Consider the following 13,460-nt stretch of genomic DNA (forward strand, 5'->3'; position numbering starts at 1 on the left):
ATGATCATTAGAAAATAGACTCTAAAGGACTGTACATGAATATTAATGCTATAAATAATAATAATATTGGAGAAAAAACAGCTCAAAATGACATTATTTTACCTATTTTTCACAAATTTTAATTAAAGCCAGATCTAAATCCAGAACCTTTCGCTTTTTTTCTTTTTTGGGAAAACCAGCAGCAAAGCCGATTCTGAAACCGAAACACGAGGGTCAGTGCACATCTCTATTATAGTTTAAAGTAGTGGAACCGAAAGCCAAGTCACCGCTAGTCAGGTCACGCATGTTTATATATCACCTCGCACGGGTCCGGCAAGGCTATTGCTACCATCGGACCAATAGTATCGCCAAAGGCCTCACTGAGATTTTAATAAATTACGGCAGTAGCTAATTTTCTATTGCCACTATAAACAGCGGCAGAAAATGAGCCCTATCACCAGATATTAATAAACAGACCCCATGTTTGCTTACTGTAAAGCACTGTGAACACTTTTAAACAATAAGTTGAAGAGGCAGAGTACACAGACTCAGTTGACAAAACAAAGTACAGCAGCCACAATTGTAGGACCAACAGTCAAGAGTGTGAGATCTAAGCTTTATCCACAAGAACAATTACCTAAGCTTTGTTACAAACAGTAGAAGACTCGTAAAAACTGCCAGAGAAAAAGTGGCATGGAGGGCCACCGATTTCTGTACCATGTCCCCTCTGCTGTCCACATGAACAGGAATGATATAGACCAGTGTTGGCCAACCTGTGACACTCCAGGTGTTGTGAAACTACAAGTCCCAGTATATAGCAGCTTATTGCTGGAACGGTATGCTGGGACTTGTAGTTTCACAACACCTGGAGTGTCACAGGTTAGCCAACACTAATATAGACAATACAGAGGAAATAATATATACAGAGAGATAAATAGATCGCTAGGTCACGCTATTTCTCTGGTAGTTTTCTCAAGTTTCGATTGGAATGAAGCATAAGAAACTCCTTGTGAGGGCAAAACCTTACAGATTCATGCTAAGCGGGTCATGTACCAGCATATAGTGGTTATGAGAACTGCATTTGCTAGACATTTTCTATGGTAGATATTTCATACTTGCCAACTCTACCGGAATGTCTGGGAGACTCCCACATTTCGCGAGAGTCTCACGGACTCCCGGGAGAGTGTAGAAAATCTCCCGCATCTGCCCATCCGGCAGGCTCCCGGAAGCCAACTTCAGAAAGTTGGTAAGTATGAGATATTTGGTTATGAGGTGCATAGTATTGGGCAGCACGGTGGCGTAGTGGTTAGTACTTTTGCCTCACAGCGCTTGGGTCAGGAGTTCAATTCCCGACCATGGCCTTATCTGTGTGGAGTTTGTATGTTCTCCCCGTGTTTGCGTGGGTTTCCTCTGGGGGCTCCGGTTTCCTCCCACACTCCAAAAACATACTGGTAGGTTTATTGGCTGCTATTAAATTGACCCTAGTCTCTGACTGTGTGTGTATGTTAGGGAATTTAGACTAAGTCCCAGTGGGGCAGGAACTGATGTGAGCGAGTTCTCTGTACAGCGCTGCGGAATTAGTGGCGCTATATAAATAAATGGCGATGATGATGATAGTATTTGTGTTCTGCTATATTTTTCAGCGAACCATACATTTCCATAGTCTTTCAAAATACCATACACGCATCTTATTTTATTTTCATTATTCTGGTACACTGTGTCCTTAACCTTTTGTTTGCTGCAACAATCAGTGCACCTTGCACTTGGCTAGGCCTTGATTATCACAAAGAAAGAAAAGAAGTCAGGTTGATAGGTCTGACACAATAATATTTCAGTAACTCCCTGCCCTATACCCTGTCACATGTAGCCATGGCACCTCCATTAATAAACAGGTTGTGAAACTCACACCAGTGGGAAAAAGACTTGAAACATAATGCAACGGCAGTTCACTGGCAGCAAAAAGAGGAGGTAAACATTCTCCATTCCATAAACAGCTATATGTTCCCAGCACAATAAATGGTTAACAGCAATTAAGACCTGTGCTTTGCTTGGTGTGGTATTGCTTTACCTTATTGGTTTTAATATTCCACGTGCTGTGATTATACTGTTCAGCACCAACTGCATATTGCAAGGTAAAATTACAAGAAAAAAAGAATAATCTCTAATTATGTTATCTTAATACCTTTGTTGTGAACTCTGACAGACATATTAACACTTAAAACACACAGGAATAGGAATAGTACAAATCACGCTTTGTGGTCATAAGTCAGTGTGAAAATTGTATGAACTGCCAGCGAGTGCAGGATTCCTCGATGTAACCCAATAAATGGCAGGGCTGTAAACACACAGGGGCCTCAATTAGAGTTGGTGCCAAGCATACAAAAAGGAGCAGATCTGACAAATTGGGAGGGGCTTGTCCTAGCTCAACTCTAAACTGCAGATAGATATTATAATATTTATATAGTTATATAAAACAAATATTTAGAGGAGAATCCAGGATAAAACTATGGTAGCAAACTAACCCTAGGCTGTAAGCAACAATCCTATGTCCATTGGATTTTGTGGGAAGTGCAGTTAGATACCTCCACTGTCACTTAACTGCTTTAATGACACACTTATTTGTACACTATGGTGTTTTGTTGCTCCAGTGTTCAGCTTTATAGAGCATGAGCACCACACTGGCCTTTACAGACAGGTGCATTGCTGCAGAATGAGTAACATCAAGTGAAGGCGATCCACCAATTGCTTGTTCAACTGCAGTAAGTGCGGTCGTACCGTCTACGTGCAGGGGTTGTACCAGTCTCCGCCTCCTAGTTGTGCACTCCCAGCCATTGGTTTAAGGATGAACAGGAGACTGCAGACTTCAATGTACTTTGTGCCCCATGTCTCAGTGAGGTCAGTAGTTTCCAGTAAATTAAATGGCTGCCTCTTCCGTGTGTAGGTACCAAGTACACTTTATGGTGACTAAATTAAACAATGTTTTTTACCCATTACTCCTTCAACACAGTCTCACTTTCAACCACAGATCCCACTTCTGTTCCTTACTTCAGTTTCATCCTCTCGTGACTCTCCATCCAGCTATAGTTTTCCTTCCCCTCCACCCTGCGCTTTATTGCATCAGACAACAACATTTGCTATTTTGTTACTTGTTTATAAAAACAACTCTGTTAATCCAGTTCCCTAAAGGGTCTTTGTAGAATTTTATGAACAATTTTTTCCTAAAGTAGTAAGATGCAAGATCTATAAAATAGATTTATTATTAAAAAAAACCAACCAAACAAAAAAACAGAAAAGAAACCACTTCAGATCAATACGGCCTCTCTGACTGCAAAGTGGACGGATTTCAGGAAGATTGGCCATATCTTGATCAGATATTGATTGCGGTCGGTGGTCTTTTTGGGCCCATACATGATGAAAATGTTCAGCTAATGGTCTATAAAAAAGGCCGAATAGTCTGTCAAAATCGCAGTGTTATGGGCACCTTAAAATAAACAATGACCCTAGTGCTTAGAGCTGTGGTTCCTTAACTTTCTCTGTTCGAGGCATCCTTAGTGTCTCCATAATATTTTCAAGGCACTCCTTATCCAAAATAATTACCGAGCAGACCCATTTTATAAGTAGTTGGGTCAAAATAACATAATAAGTATTTAGGTCAGGACAGAAATACTTATTAAGTTGTTTGCAAAACTAATACACATAAATCCAAGGGAAAAGAATATTGTTATATATATATTTTTCAATTATATTTCTGTCAAAGAACAATTTACAGCACTCATTAACAGGAATAATATCGAACAAAATAAAACAACAATAAGTACAAAAATCATCACGCTGCGCCCCATCACAATATCACACTACGCCCCTTCAAAAAACTTTTTAAAAAAATCAGTTTTCCTTGTCTTACACTGCCCCTTTTATCCTCCGTTCATTTTCTTACCTTATACTTGTCCTTCTTTCTTCTGTCTTCTTCTGGCTCCTCCCTAAACTGCGCTTCACGGAGAATGTCAGGCTTGATGACGTCACGCCCGACATTCAGTGCGAACGGAGCAGGGTGGAGGGTAAGGGTGCTGGGCGCCGTAGATGCAAGTTTGTTTTTGGCCAGCAAAGATAAACGGGGGGAGCGCTTGGGCTCCCTCCCTTTCCTACCCCTGAGCATCGCTGCGACACCTCAGGGAGGCGCAGCGCACAGTTTGGGAACCGCTGGCTTAGAGGATAGCCTCCCTTCGGGGGACATTTTTGCTAGAGGTTAAATGTGCACAGATTACAGAATGTATTTTGCAATTTAATCAATGTTCTATTTTTAATTGTTTGCAGTTTATTAGAAGGCGAGTATAGTACTCATCTTTACTGCAGAATCTCTGTTTTTAGGGAAGTGCCCAGCAACACCCAATGTAATCCTGGGGTTAGCCATTGACCGAAGAGTGCATTCTTATTTGCAAATATATATAGGGGTATATTTACTAAACTGTGGGGTTGAAAAGTGGAGATGTTGCCTATAACAACCAATCAGATTCTAGCTGTCATTTTGTAGAACGTACTAAATAGAGGACAGCTAGAATCTGACTGGCAACATCTCCACTTTTTCAAACCCGCAGGTCAGTAAATATAGCTCATAGTCCCTGCTCTAGTTTCTGTTCTGCATCAATTCTTCCTAACTGCCTAAGTATTTTGCCAGTACTGTTGAATTTACACAATGTTCCTAACAGTACAGTTTGTATACTTTATAATATCATCTTATAATTATTTCTAAAGATTTAGAGACCTCAGATATATATGTAACATATTATGACATTTATGCATGTTATCACAAAACTTGAATCTGTGTCTTACATAATAAGAAGAAGGCAATAAAGAGTATTAATCAGTGCCCAACGGCACCCTCACAAACCTGGGGCATAAGTTTGAAGATCCCCCTTTCCCTTCTTGCCTTAACGTTTAACCTGGTGGCAGCTTCACGTGGAATCTGTCACCAGCAACAGAAACCTACACACAAGCTACAAGCATCACAGCCTGTTTAGGATACTGAGGGGTATATTTACTAAACTGTGGGTTTGAAAAATTGGAGATGTTGCCTATGACAACCAATCAGATTCTAGCTGTCATTTTGTAGAATGTACTAAATAAATGATAGCTAGAATCTGATTGGTTGCTATAGGCAACATCTACACTTTGTCAAACAAATATACCCAAGTCTGGATTTGTTATAGACCGTGACCTGGCATGATCCCTACACTTAATCCCCCTACCAGTTCCCTCTCTTCTTTTGCGACTGACTCCACTGCAAGTCCTTAAAAAAGAAAATATATATATATTATATATATATATATATATATATATATATATATATATATATATATATATATATATATATATATATATAAAAATGTAGGCCGCCAGATTGTGCTGTTACTTGGATATTTTGAGTGACATGTACATTAAGATAGGTGCAAGTCAAAATAAGCTGCATAAAAATATGCTTAAAGCGCATTTCTGGCGTATTTAGATGCAGTCACATATTAGATACACCAGTCATCCTCTTGATGACGATGACTGGAGTGTAAACCTGTATAAAAAAATCTAGAATTAAATAAACAGAAGCCACGACATAACCACTTCCCACCCCCAAAAGCGAACAGAGCATCAGCACTCATTGCCTGGGCTGGTTACACCTAATTAAGCAGAGCATATACTGTGATGAGGGCGGGGAGCGGAGCATATACTGTGATGAGGGCGGGGAGCGGAGCATATACTGTGATGAGGGCGGGGAGCGGAGCATATACTGTGATGAGGGAGGCATGTACTGTGATGCGGGGGTGAGCGGAGCATGAACTGTGATGAGGGATGTTGGGGGGAGGCATGTACTGTGATGAGGGCGGTGAGCGGAGCATATACTATGATGAGGGGGGGAGTGGAGCATATACTGTGATGAGGGAGGCATGTACTGTGATGAGGGATGTTGGGGGGAGGCATGTACTGTTATGAGGGAGGCATGTACTATGATGAGGGCGGGGAGCAGAGCATATACTGTGATGAGGGATGTTGGGGGGAGGCATGTACTGTGATGAGGGGGGGAGCGGAGCATATACTATGATGAGGGTGGGGAGCGGAGCATATACTGTGATGAGGGTGACATATACTGTGATGAGGGTGGGGAGCGGAGCATATACTGTGATGAGGGAGGCATGTACTGTGATGCGGGGGTGAGCGGAGCATATACTGTGATGAGGGAGGCATGTACTGTGAAGCGGGGGTGAGCGGAGCATGTACTGTGATGAGGGATGTTGGGGGGAGGCATTTACTGTGATGAGGGCGGGGAGCGGAGCATATACTATGATGAGGGGGGGAGCGGAGCATATACTGTGATGAGGGAGGCATGTACTGTGATGAGGGATGTTGGGGGGAGGCATGTACTGTAATGAGGGAGGCATGTACTGTGATGAGGGGGGGAGCGGAGCATATACTATGATGAGGGCGGGGAGCGGAGCATATACTGTGATGAGGGCGGGGAGCGGAGCATATACTGTGATGAGGGATGTTGGGGGGAGGCATGTACTGTGATGGGGGGGAGCGAAGCATATACTATGATGAGGGTGGGGAGCGGAGCATATACTGTGATGAGGGTGACATATACTGTGATGAGGGCGGGGAGCGGAGCATATACTGTGATGAGGGAGGCATGTACTGTGATGCGGGGGTGAGCGGAGCATATACTGTGATGAGGGAGGCATGTACTGTGATGCGGGGGTGAGCGGAGCATGTACTGTGATGAGGGATGTTGGGGGGAGGCATTTACTGTGATGAGGGCGGGGAGCGGAGCATATACTATGATGAGGGGGGGAGCGGAGCATATACTGTGATGAGGGAGGCATGTACTGTGATGAGGGATGTTGGGGGGAGGCATGTACCGTAATGAGGGAGGCATGTACTGTGATGAGGGGGGGAGCGGAGCTTATACTATGATGAGGGCGGGGAGCGGAGCATATACTATGATGAGGGCGGGAGGCGGAGCATATACTGTGATGAGGGCGGGGAGCGGAGCATATACTGTGATGAGGGATGTTGGGGGGGAGGCATGTACTGTGATGGGGGGAGCGGAGCATATACTATGATGAGGGTGGGGAGCGGAGCATATACTGTGATGAGGGCGGGGAGCGTAGCATATACTGTGATGAGGGATGTTGGGGGGAGGCATGTACTGTGATGAGGGGGGGAGCGGAGCATATACTATGATGAGGGTGGGGAGCGGAGCATATACTGTGATGAGGGAGGCATGTACTGTGATGAGGGGGGGGAGCGGAGCATATACTGTGATGAGGGGGAGTGGAGCATATACTGTGATGAGTGAAAGATGCAAGTACTGTGCATGGGAAGGGAGACATTTACTGTAATAAGGGAGGAGGGCATGTACAGAGAAGAGGGGGGGGGGCTGCAGATGAATTGGTACTAGGCCCCACAGTTTATGATGGCAGGCCTGACAACAGGGAATTTTATAACACAAAAGATGACCAGGATCAAAAGAATCTGAGGTTTTACAGCAGGTAAGGAAAGGGCTGACTCTGGGTGTGGGGATTTACAATACGCCCGAGGGCGGCTGTTAGCAGACTTACAAAATGCTGATGCTACTTTTTCCTGGTTTATAATGGATGGGATGGCAATGTTGAGCACTACATCCATTGCGATAGTATCCAACAGTACTGGGATACCTCTAACATCTTTTACATTATCTCCATAGCCCAACAGAGAACTCTTTTTAAATCCCAAAGGAATTTGTTGTTTGCAGAAATTTGTTCCAGCTCTATAAGTACTAATGTACCTTCAGTAAGTGCTGTAGATCTACTACATATCAACTACAGATCTACAAGATTTTTTTCTTTACAAGCTTTATGTACAGTCCCCCACTTTTTACAATTATCTACTTTATGACAACCTCATTGCATATTTTCTACACAAACCGTCACGTATTTATAAAGCGATCCTCTGTATATCTGAAATTTTAGGTTTTAGGCTTTAAGCTGCTGTTCTATAGAGGGAGCTTTGCATTTCTGGAAACAGATTTTGCTGTACCAAAGAGGCTTAACATACACAGCACCTCATTTTTATTTTATTTCCATATATGCAAAATCTTCCCTTAGTGACCAACAGCATTTGCGGGTATGGGAGCACACTTTTGTGTTATTGTAAAGATTAGTCTTATCATATAACCATCTCTAACCAAGACAGAACCTGCAGAGACTACTGCTACACAGACATCCAGTAGTTTTACCAGTAACCAATGTGCCCGGATCAAATATGTGGTAATAATAATAAAGATACACATCACCTATAGGAAGTGAGCCCTGGTTAGGTGAAAAACCTGGTAGAACTCTTGCTCGACTCTAAAGTAAGTGCCATGCATCATATAGCTACTCTTTCTGTGGTTATAGTCTGTGTAAGAAGGAGCAGATACTAGGTTAAATAAAAGGGCCAAAGTCCCAATTCCAAATTTAAATAAATATAAAAGTGCATTACCACTTAGTGAGGGAGTAGAGCTTTATAGGTCTGCGCCCTTACTAGACACATTTTTCCCTGGGCCCTCTGACTATTCACACGGCTGAAAACTGGGGCTGTGTGATGTTCTGGAGGGGGTGTCACACCCCAAACGCGGAGATTGCAGTTTCTCATTGTCCACCCAACCACACCCCGTGATGCAGCCATTTTTAAGTGGAGAACAAAAATGTTCACCGCTTTACGTGGCAAAGCAGCTTTAATTAGTTCAGAGAATACAAATCCATAAAACAACAATTAATTTTGCAATAATTTTAATGACTATTTATAAAACATTTTAATGGTAGATTAAGTGAAACTGAAATTGCCTTAGGAGTTAAAAAAATCACCTACCGAGTGCCTCATTTATAAAGGGGGGGGGGGGGGAAATGCTAGTTATGCACAGATGCATCTATTTATCCATCGAGCACATACATCGTTTCACATCCACATTCTGCATTTGTTAACCCCAAAAAATCCTATGAGCTTTTGCAGAAGTGCAGGTACAGACAAAAATCAAAATCACATTGTGTAAAAGTGTAAAAGGTATAAAGGTCATTTTAAATTCCTGCCTAATTGCACCCTACCCATTAATTACAATTCTTTTGTTCAACTGAAACTATAGGCTGAGGCCTGGGAGTAAATGTATTACCATGCGATTCTAGCAAATCGCCGATATTTGGCGACTTCGCTGGCCAAATTTATAACGGCAATGTGTTTAAATGCAAGTTTTGCCTTTAAACACATTGCCGTTTTAAATTTGGCCAGCAAAGTTGCTGAATATCGGCGATTTGCTAGAATCGCATGGTAATACATAAGGGCAGCACAGTGGCTATGTGGTTAGCACTTCTGCCTCACACCACTGGGGTTATGAGTTTAATTCCTGACCATGGCCTTTTCTGTATGGAGTTTGTATGTTCTCCCCGTGTTTGCGTGGGATTCCTCCAGGTGCTCCGGTTTCCTCCCACACTCCAAAAACATACAAGTAGGTTAATTGGCTGCTATCAAATTGACCCTAGTCTCTGTCTGTCTGTGTGTGTATGTTAGGGTATTTAGACAGTAAGCTCCAATTGAGCAGGGACTAATGTGAAGGAGTTCTCTGTACAGCGCTGTGGAATTAGTGGCGCTATATAAATAAATGATGATGATAATACCCCCAGATCTTTTCTACTTTCATGTACATGTAAAAAATTTTTGTTTTGAGTGCCCTCCATTGACCCCCTCCCCCCCCCCAATTGTGTTTATAAACACAGATAACACATCGCATTGCATTTTCTTAACGCTAGTGGGCATCCAGCCTTACAGAGTAAGTATATATTATATGAAAATGAACTATGGCAAAGCTAACAAAACGTGCTCAGATCAAGTTTTTTTTCCATTTATTTTACACGCACAGCACATTTCTGGCTCCATTGACAGAGTTGTACGATACTGTTTAAATTGTGTTTAATAGAAGTGGATTATGAGGACTCTGGTATCTAGCACCTGTTGAGACTTGCAAAATATCTGAACAGGATAATACTACCAGGAAAGCTACAGGGTATTTATAAACAGCATTCAATGTTAAAAGAATAAGTGAAACACTGCTTTCAATGTATGGAAGAAACACATAGGGGTAAATGTATCACCAATTTTTCTGGCGGGATATAAAACAGCTATTTTATTAAAACCCGGAGTGGGGATGTGCTGGGTTTTGCCTTTAATAAAATTGCCGTTTTAAACGCCGACGGGAACATTTCCAAGTATCTGTGATTTTACAAAACCGAGGGTTGATATGTTTAACCCATAAGCTATACACTTTACATCCTATGGGGTGGTTCAGTCAGCCGCGGAGTGCCCCGGGAACAGTCGCGAAGGCACGCCAAAGCGATGTAACATTGCGGATTTCTTCTCCCGGTACTTTAAGCACAATTGAAAGGCCCCCCCCCCCCCCAGAATGCAAAGAAAACAAAAAGAAAACAATACTCTGGAAAACAGGAAATCATCTAACAAGCCTGTTCAGTCTAGTCTTCAAATATTTTCTGTGGTCACCCCTGTGATGTCTAGTGAGATTATCTATAGCATCTATTTATTGCATGACTTTATGCATTATTTAGCATCAGGGCCACAAGCAATATTTATAAGGCACACCCTGTGCAAACGCATATAGCTCGTTTTAAACTTGATTCTTTCCTGAGAGCGAATTCCTCTGTATTAGGACAAAATGTTTCATCAGTGGAGGCAAGATCTATGACACTGGTAGCACAAGATGTAGAACCAGGTTTGTGTATGGGGGAGGTGGTCGGGAGTTGGTGGGTGTATCAATATCATTTCATATAGAGGTGATTTACACACATACTTTTATTTGCAAAGTTCAGAGGTAGAGATAGGCGTTTCCTGGACATCCAATTCAATGAAAGCAGCACAGTACAAATTCTTTATCTGATTTCCATGCATTCCAATCATCCATCCCATCACTATACACTGAACCCAAAAGCCCATTTATCTTTCAACTTAAATTTACCCTATATACAGTCAGATCAGAGCATTCAACTATATGCAACATGCTATATACCTTACTCTACATTCATTGTAACCCTGATGCTACTTTTAAAAACACACATAGAAGTTTTTTTTTCTTTAAATAGCAAGTTGTTCACCTTCAAATTATTATCTCCTTTTCAAAATCTCTCTGGAGGGTGCACAGCATGGCTGCCAGTCACACGTAGACTTACAGCTCTCAGCATGTCTTGTGAAGGCAGAGGGTGAGAAGGAGGGGAATTTACAGTACACAGATCAAAGGGAGATTAGAAGAGTGTTCCAAAGCCTCTCTGCACACTACATCACGTGCCATATGACTGTGGTTGCCACGGTAGTCCATGACACTGTCCAGAATTGTAAATCATTAATAGCAGCCTGAAGAAATAAAGCAAGGAAATGTGGTAAATACCAAAATTCTTCTTATGGCTTGCCACAATGATTTATTGTAAAAAAAATAATAATTCTATCATAGGATTGCAGTTTTAAGTAATGGAGATATTGCATTATTTTTTTTTACAAATACAATGATTTAAGTGGCGCAGCAAATATAAGTGCAATTGCTGGTATTTTCACAAGTCTGCACGTGCACTGGTGCATGCCTGCATTGATCACATCCAATCTGTGCAATAACTAGTTTTCAACATGGAAGGATCAGCCAAGGTTTGTCCCCCCTCTACGTTAATATAAACTTTTCAGTTTTTCTCCCTATACACTGTTTGTTTGACCCTTTTCATGTTCATGTAACTCCTGATAATAAGTGGACATCATGGCTGCCTTTTGCACGTGACACTTTTAATTCACATTTTCTTTTATTTTTAAAAATGTTTAGGTGTACATTTATTCAGATTAGGCATTGTGTGCTGCTATATGGAGCTAAGAAGCTACTTGAAATGATTACTCTTAATTGGCAAATCTTCACTTACATAATAAAGGACTGAGATTTTGTACTGCTCTACACCAACCTTAACCAAGATCTAAAATGCTGGAACCAGCAGAGTGCCCCTAACTTTCATTGGTGGTTTTCTTTTGCCAAGACATCATCTGTTACTAACCAAGATGTTTAACAGAAAGGACAATATGGTTATAAAGTGATGTATAATGTATTGTGAGTGCAGCCATGGTACCATGGTTATTTTATGTCACTGGTGACACCAAAGCTCTGAAAAGTCTGTCTGTGGGTGATACTCTCCATGTCCCACTGTAAATTAATGTAGCATTAAATCAAACGTGGTACCTGCCACAAACTAATGAGGCACTTTGTATCCATATAACCGATGCTGACACATGAACAATCTAGTACCCGAGTAGGTCAGCCAGCAATAGGACATACCTGATAGTGGAGTAGGTTGCAGTCACTGCCTGAGAATCACTAGGCTGAAACAAAACTAAATCCTGGAAAGTGGATTAATTGAAGAGAAATTTCGGAGTAAGAGCAGCTGCTGATAAGATCCACTCCTGTACTGTAGCCGTAGTAGTAGAAGTGAACCCAGTAGTGCTAGCTGAGAGAAGTCGTGCAGGAAAATAATTGCGTGTAACTGCTCACATTGCTGGTATCCAGTCCCGGAGTCAGCTGGGGGAGTTACAGTAACAGGAAAGAGCAGAACAAATCTGCAGCCCCCTCATTCACCCTCTAACCCCGGCTGTCCCTGTGTAGATGGAGAAACTCCTTCTTCTTCTCCACCCCTCCGCCTCCTGCTCCTCCTTAACAAAACATTCCCTCCCTAAACCAAAATAACTCTAACCTGACATTCATCACTACTTCCAGCAGCCTGGATAGCTGATGCATCAAAAGGTGCAACGTGAAAGTTTATGTAAAGTGATGAAAACTACTATAGCTTATTATCCCACAAACAATGGGAACTACAATCCCCACACATTGAATTAGCTTACACTGTTATCAGCATTATATAGTTAAGGAATTGTTCTCATATTCATGTTTCACAATGTATATATATATATATATATATATATATATATATATATATATATATATATATGTGTGTGTGTCTTTGAAAATTAAAAAGCAGATTTTTTTTATAAAAAATAAATAAATAAATAATGATACAAACCAGTTTTATGTCACTTTGAAACCTCTATTTATCGGTTCCCGAAAATGCTAACTGACCTGATTTGCACAATTTATACAATAATAATAATTATTATAATAATGATAATGTATTATCTCCACTCATGAGTATTACATGCATGTTTAATACAGAGATAGCATGGATCAGAACGTTACATTACTGTGATCTGATGTCAGATCAATAAGTGACAGTGGTTGTATAGTAGACATATGTGCTGTATGTAATAGAACAGTGAGGGGCAGGCTGGGCTGGGGGCCGGTCCTATAGTGGGCTACCTTGGGCTGGGTCACCTGCATTTTTTTCCTTTGCCAGCCCTTCCCTGGTGAGGGGGAATATACCTTCTATTTATAC

General features: G+C 41.6%; 1 protein-coding gene across 1 annotated transcript in view; it reads right to left on the reverse strand.

Annotated features, from left to right (window-relative positions):
- The window catches only part of TRPV4 (transient receptor potential cation channel subfamily V member 4), an 80,339-nt gene extending 67,656 nt beyond the window's left edge, over nt 1-12,683 (reverse strand). The window contains exon 1 of the mRNA XM_075214345.1: nt 12,353-12,683. The gene's annotated coding sequence lies outside the window, so the exon portion shown is untranslated. The remainder of the gene's footprint in view (nt 1-12,352) is intronic.
- Nucleotides 12,684-13,460: the final 777 nt, after the last annotated feature.

Source organism: Mixophyes fleayi, chromosome 1 (assembly GCF_038048845.1).
Source record: "Mixophyes fleayi isolate aMixFle1 chromosome 1, aMixFle1.hap1, whole genome shotgun sequence".
Lineage (NCBI taxonomy): Eukaryota > Metazoa > Chordata > Amphibia > Anura > Limnodynastidae > Mixophyes > Mixophyes fleayi.